The sequence below is a fragment of the Acinonyx jubatus genome, chromosome A3 (genome assembly GCF_027475565.1).
Source record: "Acinonyx jubatus isolate Ajub_Pintada_27869175 chromosome A3, VMU_Ajub_asm_v1.0, whole genome shotgun sequence".
NCBI classification, from domain to species: Eukaryota; Metazoa; Chordata; class Mammalia; order Carnivora; family Felidae; genus Acinonyx; species Acinonyx jubatus.
The window spans coordinates 76,292,088-76,314,922 of record NC_069388.1 but is presented as its reverse complement, the minus strand read 5'-3'; positions in this window follow the sequence as shown (position 1 = coordinate 76,314,922).

Below are 22,835 nucleotides of genomic sequence, written 5' to 3'. Positions count from 1 at the left end.
TTAGACTTCTTGCCAATCTGCAGTTGCTAGCAAATGATATACTGGTTTGAAGATCTGGATACTTTTAGGCGGGGAAATAAAATCATGAAAGAAAAGGATTTTGATCTGAGACTGAAATTCAGACAAAGGATTGTTGGTGGTGTTTGAGTAGACAGTGCATCAACATGGCTCTATATTAGCTAAAAGTGCCAGCTTACAGCAAGCAGGAGAGGACTCAAGAAGAAAATAAAACTAGGCCTACCTCTGCTTATTCAAATACCACCCACAACTTTCTGGGAAAAGAACATATGCAGAGCATATTTGAAAACATTATAAGGCATGCATAAAGTACAATATTAGTCAATTTTATATGCTCAGTTGCATGAAATCTGTGTGTTTAAAAAATATAATAATTTGCATTTCATGGCTTTTGATAACCTCAGGAGTGCACTTGAAATTCAGCACATGCCCACAGCACCTCCCAGCTCACCCCATTTTTAACTGAAGACCAATGGTTTCTATTAAGGGATCAGGCAGGGCCTCTGACAAGCCAGTCAATAACTATGTGAGGTTACTTCATTAATGCTATAATGGCTGATAGAGTGAGAGGCAAAAAACAGGTTCCTGACAGCAGCAAATGAAAATGATAGAGATTCCTGAAGCAATGCGCCTTTCCTTTGTCATTGTCTTTTGCTTCGCTTATTCAAAATGTGGCATTTATGTATTCAGTCTTGATGAATGTTGCAGGCTTTAAGTACTTTTTCCATCTCTAATGCAGTGCCAATTGCACATTGTTCTCTCTTTCTCTCTCTCTTCCCCTCTCCCTCTCTCTCTCTCTTTTTTCCTATAACCTCTGCTGTCAAGGCACTGCAGGCTGAAGGGTTGCAGGCACTGGCTAAATAGCTTTTGTGCTATAAATGGTGAAGGTGATGGGACAATGCATCATAAGTGCTGGCTGGGTCATAGAGCAGAGAGGGTGGTAGGAGCTGGGCCCTGCAGCTAAGACGGTGCAGGTCCCCCTGGCCCTGCCACTCTCTTGCCTTTATTTGGAAGCCCAGGCAAAAATCTCCAAGGAGCATAAAGACGTCTCTGTGAAGTTCAGACAGGAAAGCAACTGGGAAAGGAAAGCTCCCTGCAGGTGAATCACGAAGACAGGTTGCATTAACAGGACACTTCCGTTGGCCATGTTGAGAACCACGTGCCGATCTGGCCAGGCTGGGCTGACGTGATTGTCTGGCTTCTAGAGGCTGAAGTTTTTTCAGCTTCTAAGTGCCTCGATGGGCACAGGCTCCATTCTGATCCTCGAGGGGACCTCCCACTCCGTCTGAATGGATACGAAGGGGTACACAGTGGAAAGACACGTCTTTGGCATTGGTGAGAAGGGGGCTTTAGCACAGCCGGAGTGGGAGGTGCACACGTTTCCCTGATGCTGCTGAGTGCCTCCTTTGAGGTAGGTCAGAGTCCAGCAAAGGAGAGACGTGCAACGAAGCGAGAGTTCAGAGCTTCCCCGGGGCCTGTTCTGATGTGGTTTGGGGTGGCAAAGCAAGCCACATTAACAGGATTTCTTACACCTTTGGTGGCATGAGAACCAAACTTTGGAGGAGGAAATGGGATAAATCACTTGATAAAGACATATATTTGAATTTCAGCAGGCTTCACCAGGGAACTGATCTGTCTTTTGAGGTGTTTGGCTTCAGCTGGCAGAACATCAGAATATCAACACGGTCAGAGGCAAGGCAGGCAGGAATGAAAAACGGGATGGCCCTGATTCTCTACGGCTTCTCCCCATACAACTTGGGTGGTGGGACGTAGCCTCAAATTGCCACCATGTGTTGTAAAAACTGACTCAAATCCTTTGTGAAGGAGTCTGTACTAGAATATAAACAAACAAAAACCTACCAACCCACAATTAAATGCATAATTGTAGTCTGGATGTACAGGTGACTGTTTGGCTAGAAGCGGCGTAGCAGAAAGGACCAACCTTTATTTTTCTGTGGTTCCATCACAGAATGTGGTAATACTCTTCCATCTTTGTTTACTCCAGAAAGCCAGAGCAGAAGTTCTTGTCTAATTGAAGACTGAGCTGGCCTGAACTATGGTATTTTATTCTGGGCAGCCTCCATTGCTTTGTCAATTACACAATTGTATTTTAATGGGTTTTGTTTTGTTTTTCTTACTGGTCTTTACCAATTATTTACATGTAGCTATTATTCTCTCTTTTTTGGTAAATGTTATGGGCTGAATTGTGCCTCTTCCCACATTCATATGTTAAAGTCCTAACCCCTCCTACCTCAGAATGTGACTGCACAGGAGGACAGGGTCTGTAAAGAGGTAATTAAGATAGGGACGCCTGGGTGGCTCAGTCAGTTGAGCTTCCAACTTCCGCTCAGGCCATGATCTCATGGTTTGTGAGTTCGAGCCCCATGTCTGGCTCTGTGCTCTGTCTCCCTCTCTCCCTGCCCCTGCCCTGCTCATGCTTTGTCTCTCTCTTGTCTCTCAAAAATAAATAAATGTTAAAAAAATTTAAGAGTTAATTAAGATAAAAATGGGTCATTTGGGAAGCCCTATTCCAATATGACCAGTGTTCTTGTAAGAAAAGGAAATTAGGATATAGATAAGTACAGACTGAAGGTCCTATGAAGACATAGGGAAGAGATGGCCGTCTATGAGTCAAGGAGAGAGGCCTCAGAAGAAACCAACCCCACTGACATCTTTTTTTTTTAATGTTTATTTATTATTGAGAGACAGAGAGGCACAGAGCGTGAGCAGGGGAGGGGTAGAGAGAGGGAGAGACACAGAATCCAAAGCAGGTTCCAGGCTCTGAGCCATCAGCACAGAACCCGATGCAGGGCTTGAGCTCCCAAACTGTGAGATCACGACCTGAGCTGAAGTCGGTCACCCAACCGAGCCACCCAGGCACGAGTTACCCTACACTTTTTTTTTTTTTTAATTTTCAACGCCACCTACATCTTAATCTCAGACTTCTAGCCTCCAGAATGGTGGGAAAATAAATCTGTGTTGTTTTAAGTCACCTACCCTCTATCATATGTCCCCAGTGATCAGCATTTCAATGAAATGAGTGCCTTCTCTGCATCCCTGTTTTTGATTTTTACTTGTAAGTTAGAGGTCCATAGATAAGAGGTAGAATTAAGTCATATATTTTGAAACATTCACACACATAAAGTTTCATCTTGCTGTGATGTTCTGTAACCTTTATCTTGCTCTGCATTCTAGTTTTAACATGTTTTGATAAATGTAGAAATAATTTATTTTAACAGCTATATAGTACTTCAGTGTATAAATGTACCACCATTCATTTATCCTTTCCCTAATGGAAGGAATCCAGATCATCTTTATTTTTTTATGATAATGAACAGTGTCTTCCATGAACATTGTTTTCTGGAGCAGAGAATGAGACTTCACTAGGCCATATTCTCAGAATAGGAATTAACTGGATTATAGCATATATATACATACATATATATATATATATGTATATATATATATATGTATGTATATATTTGTTTTTTCAACCTAACTATATATTATCAAATTACCAGCCTAAATAGTTATATAGGCCTCTCCTCCCAGAAGCAGAATAGAAACATTGCTATTTTTCTGTAATCTTACTAATACTTATGTATTGTTCAGATGTGTAATGTTTTTCTAGTCTGATGGGAGTGAATAGCATCTCATGGTTGTTGGGAGTGTTTTTTTTTAAGTTTTTTTTTTTAATTTATTTATTTTGAGAGAGAGAGGGGTGGGGAGAGGAAGAGAGAGAGGGAGAGAGAGAATCTCAAGCAGGCTCCATGCTGATAGCATGGAGGGCTCAGTCTCAGGAACTGTGAGATCATGACCTGAGCTAAAATCAAGAGTCAGAAGCTTAAAGTTGGGAGTGTTTTCTTAACAACCACAGTTGCTTGCAATGCCAGTATTTGTTGAGCCCCTATCAAGTGCATGGTTCTGTACTATTTGTTTTACATCTTAGTTAATCTTTACAATAGTCATACAAAGTTGGCATAGTTACTATCACCTGTATTTTACAGATAAGGAAATTGAAGTTTAGAAAGATTAAATAACTTGCTTAAGGCTAGACAACTAGCAAGTGATTAAACCAGGATTAGAATGTATTAGAATGATTCCAAAGCCTGTTGCATTAGTTTGGGCTTCCTCAAAAGCACACCATGAGATAAGGGACTTGGGTACAGGTAGTTTATTTGGGAGTTGATCCCAGGGAGCATACATGAGATTATGGGGAGAGTCGGACAGGGTTAGAGGAGTCTGTACAAGATGTATTAATGAGCAGATATCCACTGCAGGGAACTGGGGCTCCATATTTCTGGGGCTTCTCTGAGGGTTGGTGCCTTGGAATTATCTCACCTAGTTATGGGGAACCTAGGGGTGTTTATCCTCTGATTTCCATTCCTCATTGGTTGGCTTCTGGGCTGCTCTGCATGAGGACTAACCAAGTTCCCCAGGCCAGAGAAGAAGAGATATGTTGGTCCTCTCCCTCCAGCAAGCTGCAGGGGGTGTAGAGGTGGGCACATGTGTGGGGAGTGCCATCAGCACCCACCACCTCCAGCTGTACTGCCATCTGCTGAAGCAGGAGAAATCTCTTACGCTGGCTTCTCCCTCTCATGACCTAGGGAGAAGCAACTGCATTTTAATCTCTCCCCAGTGGGGCTGATTTATAACTGATAAGACTTCGCTTATAGATGTTGGCACACAGCACTGCATTTACCAAAATTGTCCACCTTGCAGTGTGATGGATTTGGGGGGCACATTTATTCTTTATTGGTTTTTTTTTGTTGCTTTGTATGTGATAACAAGGCTCATCACATATTTTTGATAAAGTGGGGAAAACGTCAATTTTCTCACTCCTTTCTCTTGAAATATATAAAATAAAGCTCATCTCTAATTTTGAAGTGGTTTTATGTTTATAAAGATGCATTTTTCACTCTAAAAATGCTTCAGTAGGGTCATGGATATAAAACTAGCCCATAAATAAGAATTTTACCAGAAATCAGACTGGCAACAATAAAAACAAGGCAATGTGTCTAACAGAAATAATAACACTTAGATTTGTATAGTACTTTGGGTTTTCGAAGCATTTTTATGTTATTTTACCAGAACTGCCTAACAAGAAAGTAATGGGTGCTAGAACCTCATCATTCCCTTTCATAGATGTGAAAACAAAGGCTCAGAATGGTAAAAAAAAGTTTACCCAGTGAATCGGTTGAACTTGGACTCTGGACTGCTGAAACCCAATCCTATGCTTTGTCAGCTCCATCAGAGTGTTTCTTTTCTTTTTTTTTTTTTTTTAATATTTTTTTATTTATTTTTGAAAGAAGGAGAGAGACAGAGCACGAGCGGGGGAGGGGCAGAGAAAGAGGGAGACACAGAATCCGAAGCAGGATCCAGGCTCTGAGCTGTCAGCACAGAGCCTGATGTGGGGCTCGAACCCACGAACTGTGAGATTGTGACCTGATCTGAAGTCAGATGTTCAACTGACTGCACCCCCCAGGCGCCCATTCCATCAGAGTTTTTAAATACATGGTTTGCAGACAACCTGCATCAAAATTGCTCAGTTTACTTCTAAATGGCCAAGTCCTAGGCCTTACCTCAGGGGATAGGCATCTGATAAATTTGCCTGTATACCCTTATGCAAAGGTGCAAGACATTTCGATGGGAATGTGTTGACACTTGTATGTCATGATGGTCACGATATTCTCACTACCCCTGGAGATGGTTGAGGGGCAGGCAAGCCACCACACTCAGGCAGTGTCTTCACACCACCAGGCAGCCCTGCTTTTCACAGCAGAATGTTTTTGTGCCCACCCATAGTGGTCATCATTGTGTCGATGTGAAGAAAGCAAAATTGTTCCGGGAGAAAGAACATATTTGTGGTCATCCTTTCCTTGCCAATGATATCTTTAAACAAAACAGATTTACCCCCAGACATACAGACAGGCTGATTCATGCAATCTGGATAATCTTCTACTACTTTTTTTTTTCCTCCCTCTCTTTAAAAAATTAACAAACGAATCCCAACAGCATGTCTGCAATATAAAGAGTGACTTATTGTGGCATTGATGAAGTGTCACTTAAGCGAGTTTTAAACACTTCCTGTAAATCTTCTAGTGTTTTAAGAGGCCAAACTTCAGTTTTTATTTTCTCTGCCTATCAAAATGGCACTGTGGTTAATGTGTTCTCTAAAACCTTTTGGGGCAGCCTGAACTGATTGCTGTGCCATCACAATGAACCAGAGATGAGCTGCTCATAGTATTTCCTTGATTTCCAGGATTTTTGCCAGAGGCTGTGGCAATTGTCCAGTTGAAAGATGATAGGAGTTTAGGCATTGATGTGGCAGTGGGGGTGGTCAAAAAGAATTCAATTCTGTTTATATTTGGAAGTAGAGCCAACAGGATTTCCTGATGGATCCAGTGTGAGGTATAAGAGCAAGAGAGGGGTCAAGGATGACTCCCAAGTTTTCTCCCTGAGCCCCTAGAATGGTGAAGTCACAATAAATTGAGATGGAGGAGGCTGTGGATGGTGCAGATTCTGTGAGTAAGATCAGCTTGGGACATGGATATTTGAGACAGCTATTCAACATGCAGGGGGAGATGTAAGGTAAGCTTTTAGATGCATGAGTCTGGACTTTGGGAGACAAGTCTGGACTGAAGATATAAATTTGGGAGTCATCAGCATATAATTCAAATGTAAAGCTATGGGACTATAACTCACTGAGACAGTGAGTTGTAGATTTGAGAAGAGGAACAAGGACTGAGCCCTGGGGCACTTAATATAGACTAGGAAGAGGAAGAAGAATCACCCAAGTTGACTGGGAAGGAATAAGTGAGATATGTGATATCTTGAATATGAAGGAAATAATGGATATCGAGGCAGAAGCAATGGCCATGTCAAATTTCTATCAAGGTCTGCTGATAATTGACCACAGATTTAGTAACATGGAACTCACTGGTCATCTTTAGAAGGGTAGTCCTTTCTGTGGAAGAGAGAGGCAAAGGCCAGTTTGGGATATGCTGAAGGGATGAGGGAGGAGAAAAACTGGTCCCTATGTTAAACTTGGTTCCTACTGAACATCTCACCTGCACCAATACCTCCAGCGGACTGCCCTTCTGTTATGCTAGTCCAGCACCATTGGCACATGGTCCTCGACCATGAATTTAGCTAGTTAAGTAGGATGCCAGCGACCTGCAGAGGATTCAAATGTCCAGTTTTCACCAGCATGGTAACTTGTGGCCATCATCGAGAAGTGCTTTTCTCTGTTTGTGGGGAAGATGATTATAATTGGTCCCAAAATAGCCTATTCGGCACCCAGCACAGTGCCTCATACATAGTAAGTATTTAATAGCTTTTTTGTGGTCTGAATGGATTTGTAAGAGAATGAATGTGCTTGGGTATATTTGGAGCAAATTATCTGTGTTTGGTCAATTTTCTTTTTCAAATAAAAGATCTACAAATGATTGCTAGCAAAAATAAATAAATAAAGCCAGGGTGGGGAGGGGGGACCTATTTGAGACAAACACATTGTGTCCTGAAAGATCTATTCTGTCATGCCAGCAGTCTCATTGGCTGTGATTTGTATATTAAGAAGATTTTAATTGCTCAGGTAAGTGCCTGCACCTGCTAAGACATTGTGTATTAGAGCACTTTATTCTAATCTTTTACAATACAGGGCACACTTCACCCATAAAATTATTCTCTGCACAATTATCACTCCGTTTTGCTGAGGTAGAAAGTGCAACTTAACACTTTTGGTTTCACTCATTATTATTAAAATCATGGAAATTAGGATCGTTGGGCAAAGCTTGTGCAGTTAACTGCTGAATTGCCCCTATCCTTTCTGCTCCTCTTTTTGCTTGCACCAATGAGCAGGACTTGAGTGAGTTTTCACGTTATCTGCAAGCATGGTGGGGGCTGGATTGTTTTCAACACAAAAGATTTGTAAACTCCAAGCAGAGCTTTTCTGCTGAGGCTCAAGGAACATCTAAACTAGCTGGTTTTCTTCTTTCTTCTTCAAATAGTATTTTTTTCTGATTATAAAAGAATTGCGAAAGGAAGATTAAAAATAATTACATATAGAAAGAGTGAAAAATTTAGAAAATATAGGGAAAAACAAAAATATTCATAATCAATCATTCATATGTGTTTGATGTACTTTCTTCCAGTTTATATGTAAATAAAGAGAATGCATAAAACACAAACACACACTCTCACAGTTTCAGATCGGAATATAAGCAAAAGACTAGTTGCCTTTTTCTTTTCCTAAGATAAACTACAGCAGGAGTTAGCAAACTACAGCTTTCAGGTCATAGTCTGCCTGTTATGATAAATAAAGTTTTATTAGAACACAGCCACGTGCCTTTGTTTATGTATTGTCTATGGTTGCCTTCATGGTACAACAGTGAGTGGAGTTGAATAGTTACAATAGAGGCCATATGACCTGCAAAGCCTAAAATATATACTATTGGCCTTTTACAGTAAAAGGCCTATTGACCCTGACTTCCTGTAGCAACATTTTGCTGCACATCTTGCTCTGACAACCAGGTACCTTGTTGCTAATGTGGTTAGCAATCTCATTGCAGTGCTTGTGTTACCAATTTCTTGGTGGGAAGCACTTACATGCTGTGTCTTAGTTGTGGTTTTGTTTGACCCAGCTCATCTCTATTACATACCTATTTTAGAGTGATGCTTCATTTCTTCACCCATTTTTACCTCACTTTCCTGAGGCTTCCAGCTCCCTGTGTTCCCCAACAGAACCTGCCTTCTCTTTTATCTAGAACACCAGTTATCAAACTTCTGTGTGCCTTAATATGCACCTCAACAGATTCTGAGTCAGTGGGTCTGGGATGGGGCCGAGGATCTGTATTTTAGACAAGCATTCCTCAATGATAATGGTGTGGTTGTTTTAGACAACCTCATTTTGTAAGGATTGCCTGAGGCCCTCTCTCTTCTTTCCATCTGCCCTATCAAACTTACTACCTGCTCTCCCTTCCAACTCCACTTAGGGCTTTGCTCTTGGCTAGGAATTGAAAAATCCTTTGGGAGCTAGAAGATTAGCATGCAGTGTCTAAGGAGTGTGCTTTCATTCCATTAGGACTTCTAGGAGACAAAATCTTAACCTGTAGAAGTCGTTCTTCTGGAAATTTCAAATCAGGAACATGTCAGGACAGGAGATGTTTAGATGAGTGAGTCTTTAGGTCTTCATTCTCTTTAAAGTAGACTGTGAAATCTGTACTTGGACCAGCTCTGTTGAACACTGACTGTTTAATAGGCACTATCTAAATTTGTGAGCTATCCTAGTCACTAAGCAAACAAAACCAAGCAGTAGGTTGACACATAGGGACAGTCTTCACTGGTCAGAAGTAGTTCGTAGTCATCTTAGTTCCTGTGGTTCATATTTTCTCTCATTTCATCCATTAGCTTCTGTTTATCAACCCTGACAGTTTCCAAAACCTCTTTGGACACAGTACAGACTCTATGCCAGTGTGAACATTGATTTGTAGTTATAATGGCATTATTTAGGTTAGGAGTGGGATAACTTTTTTTTTTTTTTTTATCAGAAGTCTAAAGAAGTTTCTTGTTTGAGGGTTCTACCTCTGCATTGACTGCATCTATTAAGTGAAATGGTTTCTTCTCTAACTCACGAACAAGTCTTTAACAGCTTTTATAGATTTGTAAGGACTACAAGCTCTCAGGTTACTATGTCATTTTCTCCATTGCCCTGCCTGTACTCAGCACAGTTTTAGAAAGCAGTGATTTGAACAGTTACTATTTGGGGCGGAGGGGCTGTGTGGAGAGGGCTGAGTATACCCAGTATTGGTTTAGGTGTGGTGGGGACTACAGAAGTGCCGTAAAGTGTAGTTTCTGTCCTAGAATTGCTTATAATGTGATTAAAGAGAAAAATAATCAGGTGACTTACAATTGGGGCATAATTCAGGTCAGTAGAGTTAGACCCTTGGTGTTCAATGTTTTAATATTTATCCATTCAGTCAATAAGTTACTATTGGTCGCCTACTCTGCATTGGTACTATATTGGTAGTGAACAAGAGACAAAAACCTTTGCCCTAAGGGAGCTTATTCTAGTGGAGAAGACAGACAATAAACAATAGTATGTGAGTTATAAACACTGAGGAGAGCACCAATAAAACAAAAGGAACATCAGAGAGTGTGTGTTTAGGGATTGGGGAAGGGGTGGTGGTTTTGATGACATTTCTTATAAGTTACCTAAAGTCTCAAGAATTTGGATTTCCTGAGCGTTGAGACCCTTGCCTAAATCCTAGCCTCTGAGGCCTCATCTCAGCCTAGAATCTCAAGGCTGCATATTACTCTGGAATTCTCAAGTGGGCAGAAATTCTAATTAAGTGATACAAATCCTTATTTCTTTATAAAACAGTCTTAAAGGAAAAGGTGTAATTCAGTGACATGAAAATGTTAGAGAATTTATGAAAGTCTAAGTACATATCTCAGCCTCTGGGGGAGGTGTCTGGAGGCTTTTCTGGCCAAATTTTTGCACGTTTTGCTCTTTATCTTTCTGATCGCAGTTCCTAAGGGAGGTCTGCCCTGACCACCCATCTAAATCACCACCACCACCCCACCCCCCCCACCGCCGGCCACCACCCCATTACCTTGCTTCACTTAATTTTTTTTCATAGCACTTACCACTAACTGGTATTTATTTATATACTTGATAATTGCTATCTTCCCTACTACAAAGAAAGCCCCAAGAAAGTGGGGAGCTTGTTTGTTTTGGCTCTTGCATGTAGTAAGTTCTCAAAACATATTTGTTGAATGAAAGAAGATTGCCAAGGCTTAGCTATGTCCAACCATATGCAAGGCAGAGAGAAAAGTCTTTCCAACCACTTTGCCCTTAAAAAGTTATTTCAATCTAATTTAAGATTCTAGTCCACTTTTTTAAAAAGAGTAAACAAACTTATTGTAATTGTAATAATTCACCAATTTGGAGCAATCCAAAATAGAGCAGTTCTTATTAGTGAAATTTTCAAATTCCCCAGTTAGTTTCCAGATAGATAGATATACTTTTATTTTGTGAGCACATTGTAGAAAAAGCTGCAATTAAAGCAAAATTCCTCATTCTCCTGAAAAGTAATGTGTCTGCATCTTTTTTCACTTAATAAAATGCATAAAATGCATTTACCTTGCCTATGATGTTTCCCTTCAAATAACCTAATTTTATGTATATCATTTGAAACAATTTTTCCTATATTATGAATTAATTCAAGCAAATGGAAAAATATACAGAATAATATAAGCATCTATGAGCTCACCAACCAGCTTTGTCAAATTTTAACATTTTCTCAATTTGCTTCCTGTCTTTATTTCAGATAAATAAAAATTCCAAACATGGTTGAAAGGCCCTGTATAATTGCCCCTTTTCCCATTCCATTCTCCCCTTCCCAGGGGTTGTAATTATCTTGATTTGATTTTGAACCTCTCTACCCTTGTTTTTATAATTTTGTGCATATATATGATAACATAAACTGGATAAAGATGTGTGTATTATTATATAAATATATATAAATACAAATGATACTACATGTATCATTCTGCAACTTGTGTTGTTTTTTTTTTTTTTTACTCAACATGGCTATTTAGTATTTATTCATTTTGAAATATATAGCTAAGGCTTATCATAGGCTAGTACGCTTTCCAGTTCACCCATGGCATCCTGGGTAGGCATGCCAGTTTATATTCCCATCTATAGTATATGAAAGTTGTAATTTGTTCCCATTTTCACCGATATTTGGTGTTACTGGATTTATTTTCCTCTTTGCCCTTCTGATGATAAATTTCTATTGTTATTTTGCCATGCATATCTGTAATTAATAGTACAGTAAGAACATCATTTCTTACATTTAGTGGACTTTTAGATTTGTTCTCCTTCAATTACTTGTTCATATCCTTTGCCCATTTTTCTTTAGGTTATTTAACTTCTTAAAATTGATTTATTAAAGTTCTTTGAACTCTATCAAAAATTATCGGGTACTTGAGTTAAAAATACCATTATCCATTCTGTGATTTATAGTTTTCCTTATTTATGACATATTGTGCTGCACAGAAATACTTCATTTTAATTTAGTATTCAGATTTCAGTTCTTTATAATTTATGTATATATCTTGTTAAGAAATTATTCCTTACCCTGAGACCATAATGACTTTATCTTACATATTCTTCTAGAAGTTTTAACATTTTGATTTACATATTAAAACTTTCAAGGTATGTGGCTGTCTATTCACATGTGATATTAAGCTGGGATCTCATTTTGTTTGTTCCCATGCAGATATATAATTTTTCCTATCATCTATTGAATAACGCATTCTCTCCCCATTGGTTTGTAATGACACATATGTCATATATAAATTTTTCATAACACTTCTGTTCCATTTCTGATCACTCAGTTTGGTTCTCTGTGTTTTTATGTATCTATGCACCAAAACCACACTGTCAATTATTATATTGATTTGTGGAGTATGGCATAGTATGTCCACAGGTGAGGCACCTGTGTTTGAACCTTATCTCCACTATATTCTTGTGTTTGATATTGTGCATGCCATTTAGCTTCTCTGTACCTCAGTTTCTTCTGTAAAATAAAGTAAGTAATGGTAACTACTCAACAGTTGTAATGGCAGTTAAGTTGCCATATACTTATAAAATCCTTGGGCCAGTATCTGACACATAAAAGCACTTAAAATTGTGTAATTGTGTTACCACTAATACTACATTAAAATAAGTCTTGATATTTTGATACTTGTTCTTTTTCCTCAAAAATTGTCTTAGCTAATTTTTGTCTTTTTGCTCTTGCATATAAGTTTTAGAGTCAACTTATCATATTCCAAAAAGTAGCCTATTAGGATTTTCATTACAACTATATTGACTTTTTGGATTAATTTGTAAAAATAAATGGCATTTTATGTTTTTGAAATGTGTACCTAGTTAAAGAATAGGTATAATGGATCTGTAAAATATCTGGGCCTAGCAGGTTTGTGTGTGTGTGTGTGTGTGTGTGTGTGTGTGTGTGTGTAGATATTTTAAATTACTGATTCAATTTTTTTTAAATATGAATATGTTAAGGTTTGTATTTCTTGAGCCAGTTTTGATTAGTTCTACTTTTCTAAAGTATTTTATCTAAATTTTCAAGTAATTAATGTAAATTTCAAATTATTTTAATAATATTTATATTTTATATAATTATTAATCTACTCTATGATTATGAACATAATATTATATTTAGCTTTTAATTTGATTTGACTTTGTTGATCTCTATCATTTTTTCTCTTTCATTATTTTCAGTTATCATTATTTTATTTCTACTTTTTTTGAGATTGTTCTGCTGTTCTTTCTCTTTTTTTTTAAGTTGAAGTCTTGGTTTGTTCTCTTCTATCATAAATACATAAGGCTATAAGTTTACCTTTAAAGCAGTTTTAGCTGCATTTCATCACTTTTATTATGTAATTTTTTGATTTGTGTTATCTCAAGTATTTTTTAACTTTAAGCATGATTTTCTTTTTTAACCATGAATTATCTTGGAACATTCACTTATGTAATTTTAAATATTTTTTATCTTTTTGATTTTGATATCTTGCTTAATTAAATATGGCTATATACCATTCTTTTGTAATTATTAGATTCTTTAGGTATTGTGTGTGTGTGAGCACTATGTAATCAATATGTTTGTTACAGTAGCATACCTAAGACACAATACAGGTGGTGAAATCACTTACACACCAAGATTCTTTGGTATTTATTGGGACTTGCTTTGTGCTTTTATGCATGCTAAATTTAGCATATCTATAACTGTTGTACACATTGTTCTATTAATGTCCATTCAATCAGACTTCCCCTTGAGTGTGAGTAGAACTTGTGACTATCAGATTTTACTCCCTTGATTAGGTTACTAATGAGCTGACTCTGAGTAATCATAAGGGAAGTGGCTAGTACCTGAGTAATCTCTAAGAGCTGGGAGCAACCCCTTCCTAACAGAGGGCAAGAAAACAAGGACTTGAGTCTCATAGACATAAGGATCTGAATTCTGCCAACTAATTAAAGGAGCTTGAGAGGCCTCTCAGCTCCACATGAGAATGCAACCCAGATAACAAGTTGATTTCAGTCTTGTGAGGCCCTGAGCAGAGAATACAGACTTCACACCTACAGAAATGGGGAGATCATAAATGGCTGCTATTTTAAGTGCCTGAATTTATGGCAATCTGTTTGTTACACAGCAAGAAAACAGTTATCCTATATTTTTGTATTTAATCTATCAATTGTTAAGAAATATGTGTCAAGATATCACAACTCTGCTTATGCTTGTTGATTTCTGGTAGTAATTCTGCCCAATTTTTACTTTTTCTAATTTAAGGCCATGATACTTGGTCTATATAAATTCAAAAGAGATACTTATTCTCAATTGATTTATCTTTTATTATTGTGTAGTGACTATTATTAGTTATATTTCTTGCAAACTTATTTTACCTGGTATTAAAATACTTACACCATATATCTTTTGCATACTGTTTTCCTGGTATTTATTTTTTAATCCCTGTATTTTCAGTCTTTTCTTGTTTTATGTTTTTAGATTTGTCTTTAGTAAACAGCATATAGCTGAATTTTTAAAACCTACTTTAAGACTGTTTAAATATAAATTTTGCGTTTAAGGGTGCCTGGGTTGCTCAGTCTGTTAAGCATCCAACTTTGGCTCACATCATGATCTTGCAGTTCATGGGTGGGGCCCTGCGTTGGGCTCAGTGCTGACAGCTCTGAGCCTTGATCCTGCTTTAGATTCTGTGTCTTCCTCTCTCTCTGCCCCTCTCCTGCTCACATTGTATCTCTGTCTCTCTCAAAAACAAAAACAAAAAAAACTTTTTAAATTAAAAGAAATATTAATGGTGAGTTTTATGTGTTACATTTACTGTGACTATTGATTTACTTTGATTTTTTTCTATTATGGTATTTATCATGCTTTTAAATTAATTATTTATTTATTTAATTTTATTTTTTTTTTCTTTTGAGAGAGAGAGAGAGAGAGAGACCCAGTGGGGAAGGGGCAGAGAGAGGGGGACAGAGGATCTGAAGCAAGCTCTGTGCTGATAGCAGAGAGCCCTATACAGGGATCCAACTCATAAGCTGTGAGATCATGACCTGAGCTGAAGTTGTGCACTTGACCAACAGAGCTACCCATGAACCCCAATGCCTTTTTATTTTTTAAAAAGCTTTCCTGCCTCATATGTCTTTGATCAAGTTGTCCCCAATCTCCCATTTTTCATCTCTATTAAAGAGTTATATAGTAAGATTTCATTCTTTTGGTAGCTACTTTTAAACTTTAACAGGTATCTTTTATTTAACAAACTTTAAAATTAATCAATATTTGTATACTTCTAAAAAATATGAGGATCTAAGCAATTTGAAGATCTGATTAAGCCCTTTTATCTTATACATTATGTCTTAACTTTAGTTCCACCTTCTTTTTATAGCATTCCAAGTAATCATTTTTATATTGATTTATATTGTCAATGCTTATTGATTACTCATATTTTCTTTCTCTTTTTTTACACTGTATACCTTAATTCTGTGTTCAATATCTTCTTCCTGTTGAATATTTTTTAGTAATTCTCTCTATATGCCCTCAGTATCTGCCTGCGATGGATTTATTTTGGCCCTACTCTAGAATGATAGTTTAACTGGGTATAGAATTATAATTTGACAACTTTTCTCTTTCAGCACTTTGAAATTACTAATCCATTATTTCAAGCTTTTTGTGGCCTGGAGAAATTTTTAACACTACCCAATAAGAGGTAGTATATGCCCCTTCCCCTTGAATCCTCATAGTTACTGTGACTGATCAATAGAATATGGTGGAAGTGACACCATGCCAACTTGTGGGTCCAGGCCTTGAAAGATTGGAAGTTCCCCTGTCTTTCCTCTTGAAATTCTCATTCTCATGGAAGCCAGCTTCTATATAATAAGTTTGATTGCCCTGGTACTATCATGGTGTGAGGAAGCCTGTGTGAATCACTTAGAAAGGTTTCAGAGAACCAGTCATCTCAGACCAGGTGACAAACATGGGAGTGAAAAAGCCATTTCGGACATTTATAATTCCCTGCCAATGTGATATAGAGTAAATCCATGGCCACAGACATAAGGCCCTCTTCTCATTTTCCCATTCTTCTCCAGCTGCCAAAGACACCCTGGCTGAGGCTTAAGTCACAGTGGAGCAGGGTTGAGCTGTCCATATTGTGCTCTGCCCACCTTTCTGACACATACAATCATTGACATAACAGAATGGTTGTTGTTTTATATAACTAAGTTTGAGGTAGATTATTACAACTTAATATATATCTAGAATAATAACAATTTCCGTTTATAATACTTAGATAATACTGGAAAATTATATATGTATTAGTATGGATATTTGCTTAATATTTGTCTTCCCCAAAAAAGTAGGTTTTATTAAAGTAAAATCAAAACATAATTTGTTTTATGCTTTATTCTCAGGGTCTAGTCCATATAGGTGCTCAAAAAATATTTGGCAAGTGAATAAATATTTTGAAAAGTTTATACTGCTCAATTTTTATACTAATTATTGCTTTATTATAAATGCTTAAAAATTATTTTTACAGTGTTGTTCATCTGGGCTTCTATAATTCATTAAGATACTCAATTAAAATTATAGATGGAAAAAGCTCCAAAAATTTAATTTAATCTGCAGATGCAAGATCTTTTTTTTTTTTTTTTTTTTATGTTTTTAAGACTTCTGTGCTGATGATTTTCCTGGCCATAGAGGCTGGAAATAGTCAATGAACAAAAAAAGCTGGATTGAGTAGATAGAGTACACATTGAAAAGTTTAGAGTTTAAATTTAAAGATTACTTAATCACTTCTATTTTAAAATCTGGGAAACATCAGAATGTTTTCCCCAAATGGGCCCTGGCTCCATTGTGTGTGTATGAGTGACGATGCGGCTACTTCATGGTTTCCTGACATCTGTTGCTCCATGTCTTCTCGGACAGCTGTTGAAAGTCTGATCTGTTTATTCTCTTTGTCACTTGGTTATTTTTGCTGTTACCCTCCAAAGATAAATAATTCCTTTGCAATGAGAGCCTCTGGAAATAGAGTTTGGGGAAAACAGCTATTTGTTTGTTTTCTCAGACCCCACCAAGTCCTAGTAATTAAAACCAGCTTATACAGATACGTGAAATATAATAAAAAGATAAATTTTAATAGAAGAGAAAGAAGGAAAAGAAGGAAGCAGACAAAGGAAAATAAAGGACAATAAAGTGGTTCTGGTATAAGATTCAGAAAAGTCAAACCATGGTGACTTTCATTCTGGCTTCTGGTGGGCCAACACGTGTCCCTAAGCATCACAGGAAAGGGGAAGCCGGTCAGTTACATGGTTCAAAGTGTCCATGATATGAATGCACACTAACTGTTTAGAAGTACAGTTGTCTTTCGATCCCATACCGTTCAGCAATTTCTCCCAGGTTCCTCATAAAGGGGACCAGGAGGAACAAAACAGTTCTGGCTGATGTGTACTTTAGACTAAAAGAGCATGTAGCAGAGGTTGTGAGCAAGTGAGAAATTCAGAAGAGAATAGGTTGCTTTCATGTTTGTATTCTTGGTTGTCAGCAGTGTTGGCAAATAGTATGTACTCATTAAATCTTCCTTGCCTGTGTGTAAAAATGAAAAGGGAAACAATCTGTGACTTCTTTAATCATCTTTAACAAAGTTCTCTAGAAGCAAAACTTTCTTACAAGGACCTGATGTGCAATCTGGCACCACTTCCATCACCTGTCTTGAGTGGAGTGGTGGGCATCACTGAGCACCAGGCAAATATTAATCCTTCAGAACTGAGAGGCTGCTGTGGGTTTAGATGCCATGACGAAAATGTCTCTGTCACTTCTGCGGTCCTCATTGCAGTCCTGAGATCAAGGCAAACGGTAATAGCCATCACTGTCAACCGTTATCCCCTCCCTGCCATGCAGGGCAGCTGATCAGTCCTCGTATTTTATGCCCTTGGGTCCTCCAAATCCCTCATTCTGGGTTCTTTTTAATTAATCACATCTGACCAATGTCCCCCCATTTTTTTATTTTCTGGAACAAATCTTAAGATGCCTGATGATACTCAGTCGATATTAAGCCTTACTTTTCCAGGCCATAGTTTTCTTCTCTTTATCAACCTTATGTCCACCAAACAATAATTATACTGTGGCCTGAAAGACACAGTGTCATTGTGTGGGTTAAAGTCAGAGTGTAAAGGGGGGGTGCGTAACAATGAGGCTATAGTATTCTTTGCTGTGTTGCAACTGTCCATCTAGGTAATGTGAGAAGGCCCAGAGGTAAAGCCAAGTCACAAAAAATAGGTTACTTTATTTCCACACTGCTCCACCCTCGGAAGCATATTGCTTCAATTAGAACAATGCTACACATTTTATGTTGGTAAAGAATGAGGCAGTCTTTTCCTTTATTTTCGTTGGTCAACATTTTCTTTACTTGGAAAGGCAGTCTCTGTGTGAAAAAGCAGGAAACAAAGCACCGTCGTCTGGACTCTACTTTGACCCTTGCCAGTGAAACACCACGACAGTGCAGCGGGCAAGGCTCGCATGATGGCATTTTCCACCTTTTCCAAAACAGCCATTTGGCCATTGAAATGGGGACTCTTGTTGGTTTTCTTCTTCCTTTTTTCTTTTTAAACCTCAGAATTTGCGTTTGTTAAAGGGCTGGTTGACATTTCTCTGCCAAAACAGAAAACCTGTACAATAAAGGGGAGAGAGAGAGAACTAGGGAGCACAGACAAGGCGGCTGCTTCACCAGCAAGGCTGTGTAGCAGATGCCAGTAAAGTCCAACAAGTCCCCTTGGGGTTAGCAGAAGGGAAGCCTTGCTTGGTCATCCTCCAGTGAGGTGAGTGTTATGGGGAGCACCACACCAGCCTGTTCTTCAGGGGAAACTCGCCATCTCCAAGGCATCATGGTGACAGACCCACACCACATAATGTAACCCTTGCCAAGTGGAAACTATTGGCACCTGAAATACTTACATCTGGCAAGCCCTAAGAGTGGAGATTGATGTCCTTTCACATATATGCGGGTACCAGGCTGTAGAGCAGAAAATGGCTTGGAGGAGGCAGGATGCGACATGCAGTCTATTTTGCTCTATGAGCAAGTTGCCCTGGCTGTCTTGTGCATGCAGAGGATAGGTCAAGGAGCTAGGGCACCTGGCTCTTTTGTAGACCAACTACATAGCTCTCAACAGGTGGTCCCAGCACAGCCCTCTGCACTGGATCGGTGTTCAGTGAATTATACTGGTTACTGAACTCCAGAACCTGGAGAAAATCAAATGAGAGAGAGAAAGATGTGACAGGAAGCTTCTCAGAGTCTTCCTGGCCTACATTGGATAAGAAAATGCACCTTTAGGAAGAGTGGCTAAGGAAAGGCAGGCTTCAGATAATCAGGTCTGTATGGGCCTTCCACAAGCAGCCTAGTTAGTGTTAAGGAAAGAGGTGCTCAGACATTAGACCAAAATAGGAGTTTAAACCATCAGCTCTGTCACCTTCTAGCTGTATCACCTTGGACAAGTTGCCGAACCTTTGTGAACCTCTGTGTTCTCATCTGTGAAGTACAGATACCTGAGAGTGTTGTCATGAGAATCAAACGAGATAATGTATATTTGAGTGCCCGACTTAGTCCTTGGCATTGTCACCATGCTCCTTATTCCATTATCTTCATCGTTACTCAATCATCTCATTTTGTTCTGTAGTCACATGGTCTTAAAACATTATTATTGTTATAATTAAGTATCACTGAGAACACCCTATATGTTACTGATGGACATAGTTGCAAAGCATGAATAATAATGTGTTTCCTCTTTAGAACTAAAACTGTTTCCATATAGGCAAAAGAAATCATGTTTTGCTTTATTAAATACTTAATTTAGTTGAGTTACTCAAAACAGCTTGATTTGTAGATGTTTTCCTTAGGAGTATTTTTTTTTTACAAAACCCAGCCCCTCAAAAACTAGCAGTGTGGCATTTAGTAAGTCACATCTCTTTGTTGGACCTCAGTTTTCTTCATTTATGAGATAATGCATGAGGTCCTTCTCATTTCTCATCCATATGCATGACTCCTTGAGCTTCATAAAATCCCAGGGAGTTTCTGACATTAGGCATTACTTCCCTCATTTTACAGATCAGCAAAAATATTTGAAGAAGTCACAGGGTTTGTCCAAAGTCACTTTAAGTAAGTAGAAAGGTTAGGATTTGAACCAAGAACTTCTGGGCCTAAGGAGAGTGTTCCTGTTCCCTGTGTCTTCAATCACATGAAAGTGATGATAATGTCTCAAATAATTAAGATACATTAAAGCTTATTAACTGTACTCTTATACTGGTGTTTCACAGGCACTTCAGAATTTTATAGTTCTTTATGATTATCATTATAATAGCACTTGATACTATTAAAAAACAGTGAGCACTGGGGCGCCCAGGTGACTCAGTCAGTTGAACGTCCGACTTCAGCTCAGGTCATGATCTCACAATCCATGAGTTTGAGCCCTGCGTCGGGCTCTGTGCTGACAGCTCGGAGCTTCGAGCCTGCTTTGGATTCTGTCTCCTTCTCTGTCTGCACCTCCCCTGCTCACACTCTGTCTCTCTCTCTCAAAAATAAATAAACATTAAAATTTTTTTAAGAAATAGTGAACACTATTCAGTCATGTAGAGATTGCTTTCAAAAGTTTAAAGAGTTTGGGCAGAATCTGCATGACCCCTTAATATTCTCAAGCTATTGCCACTTACCATTGAATAAATAATTATTTATTATGCCAAATGAGACTTATTCCCTTAGATGTTATTATCTCATTCTCATAGAGTGTTTAAAAAGGCTGGCAATGTGACTTTTATTGTCAGTTTTACTCCAAGATAGTGAGGGTAGTGAGAATAATATTAATAGATAACATTTGGTAAGTTCTCACTAAGTGCCAGGCTCTTTGCCTAGTACGTCGTGTAGATTTCCCATGTAATTCTTTCAGTTAAGCCTATGGAGTTGTTATGTCTCCTACTTTCATTTTATAGGTAAGGAAACTGAGACACAGAGAAGTTAAATGACTAGGTCATAGACCTAGCAAGCAGTAGCACCAGGAACTGAACTCAGATAATTTATTATGATTTTTTTTTCAGAGACGGGTTGGCTTATAACCTTCAAAATACTGTCGAGCAGAAGGCTCATAATTCATTCAGTCATTATTTGCCCAGTGCCTACTATGCCAGGCACAGTGGTGGTATCAGGGAGACAATGGTGATCAAGGCAGATGGTCTTGTATGTGAACAGAAAATAGGAATCATCTCACATGAGAAGGCTGGCAGGTAGAACTATGCAGTTGCTTCTATAGCCAGTCTGTCTCTATCTCAAGAAAACTAAAGGTCTTCTACCAAGTGACCAGGATTTAATCTTCTTCTGTGTAACAGTACATTCTCTGCTAGACCCTTTGGGTCTCTTTAGGATCTTAGGGTTAAAGGTCTTGCTGCTGTGGACTAAACTGGTTAACGTACCTCCAGGTCAACTGGTGGGATTGATATAGGACGTTTCACACCACATTGACTCTATCACTTTGATCCAAAGGACATTGAGATACTACTCTTTTAAGGAAGCATATTCAAATCAGGATTTTGTCAGCATCGACTAAATTTTGTTGACAAACTTTTAGGGAACCCATTGCATCCAGCAAATTTAATTTGTTCATCCATTTTCTGTAAGACCCAGCCAAACCATTTTCCATTCTTTCCATTCTAATGTTCACGTTACTGAAATTCTCTTCATCAAAATCAATTCGTTTTTCCATGTAAATGTTGTAATGAAGATTTGATTTATTGATCAAATCTGGATCCATAATAATTTTAACAGATTTTAGTGGATCTTCTTTTATGAGTATTGTTTCTGTTATGAACGTTCCAAAGTCTGACTTTTCATATTTCATGAAGTATTGATTTTTCTATCAAAATTTGTTTTGTTTTGTTTTTTTAAAAGATTTATGTGTGCATTTTTGACTGCTGTGTTTTATTTTATGCTGATTTTTTTCATGATATTCATTATAAGTGATGACATTTTGTATTTATTTCCTCGCTAACCCACAAGAAAGATAGCATATATTTTGAAATGTTGAGATGGAAAGGGCAGGAGAATAACTCAGGCCATGAGGAGACCGAGGGATGGTAAGAAAAAAAAAAACAGACAAAATGAAAGGTAGTGGGGAGTAGAAGGATAAATGGAAAGGATATTGGAAGAGGAGGAAAACAGGAGAAAGCAAACAGGAGGTGTGGGAGAAGAAGTCAAAACAATCTCATTTTCAAAATGGAGGAGTCAAAACAATTGGCTCGAAGTAGTGAGGTTAAAATAACCTGTACCACTTAGTGCTAATTGAACATCCATGTGTTACCTCTGAAAATATGTTGGGTGGGACTCTGTCATTTCAAACAATGGGGACCCTTTGAAGATTTTTATTTTGCAGGTCTGCAAGACGTTTTCGTACCTTGACAGAGTTGCCTATTTCTTTACTTTATTCTTTTCACGGTAACCAGAGACTGTTCTAATTATCGATGTTTCTTGGCCCACTTATATTGCTCATATCTGCGGGCTTGTGGATGGGAAGTTGGCCAGTGGGAATGTGTTTGGATGTGCCTAGTAAACCCATTTTGAAAACATGGTATCTGGGATAGGCTTCTCCAGCGAGGACACCTTCTGACAAGGCAGGGGACTTGCTCTCTCCACAGAGCTCCACATGGATTCTCACTAAAACCCCACTGAAGGGAACCTGAATGATATTCAGAATGATA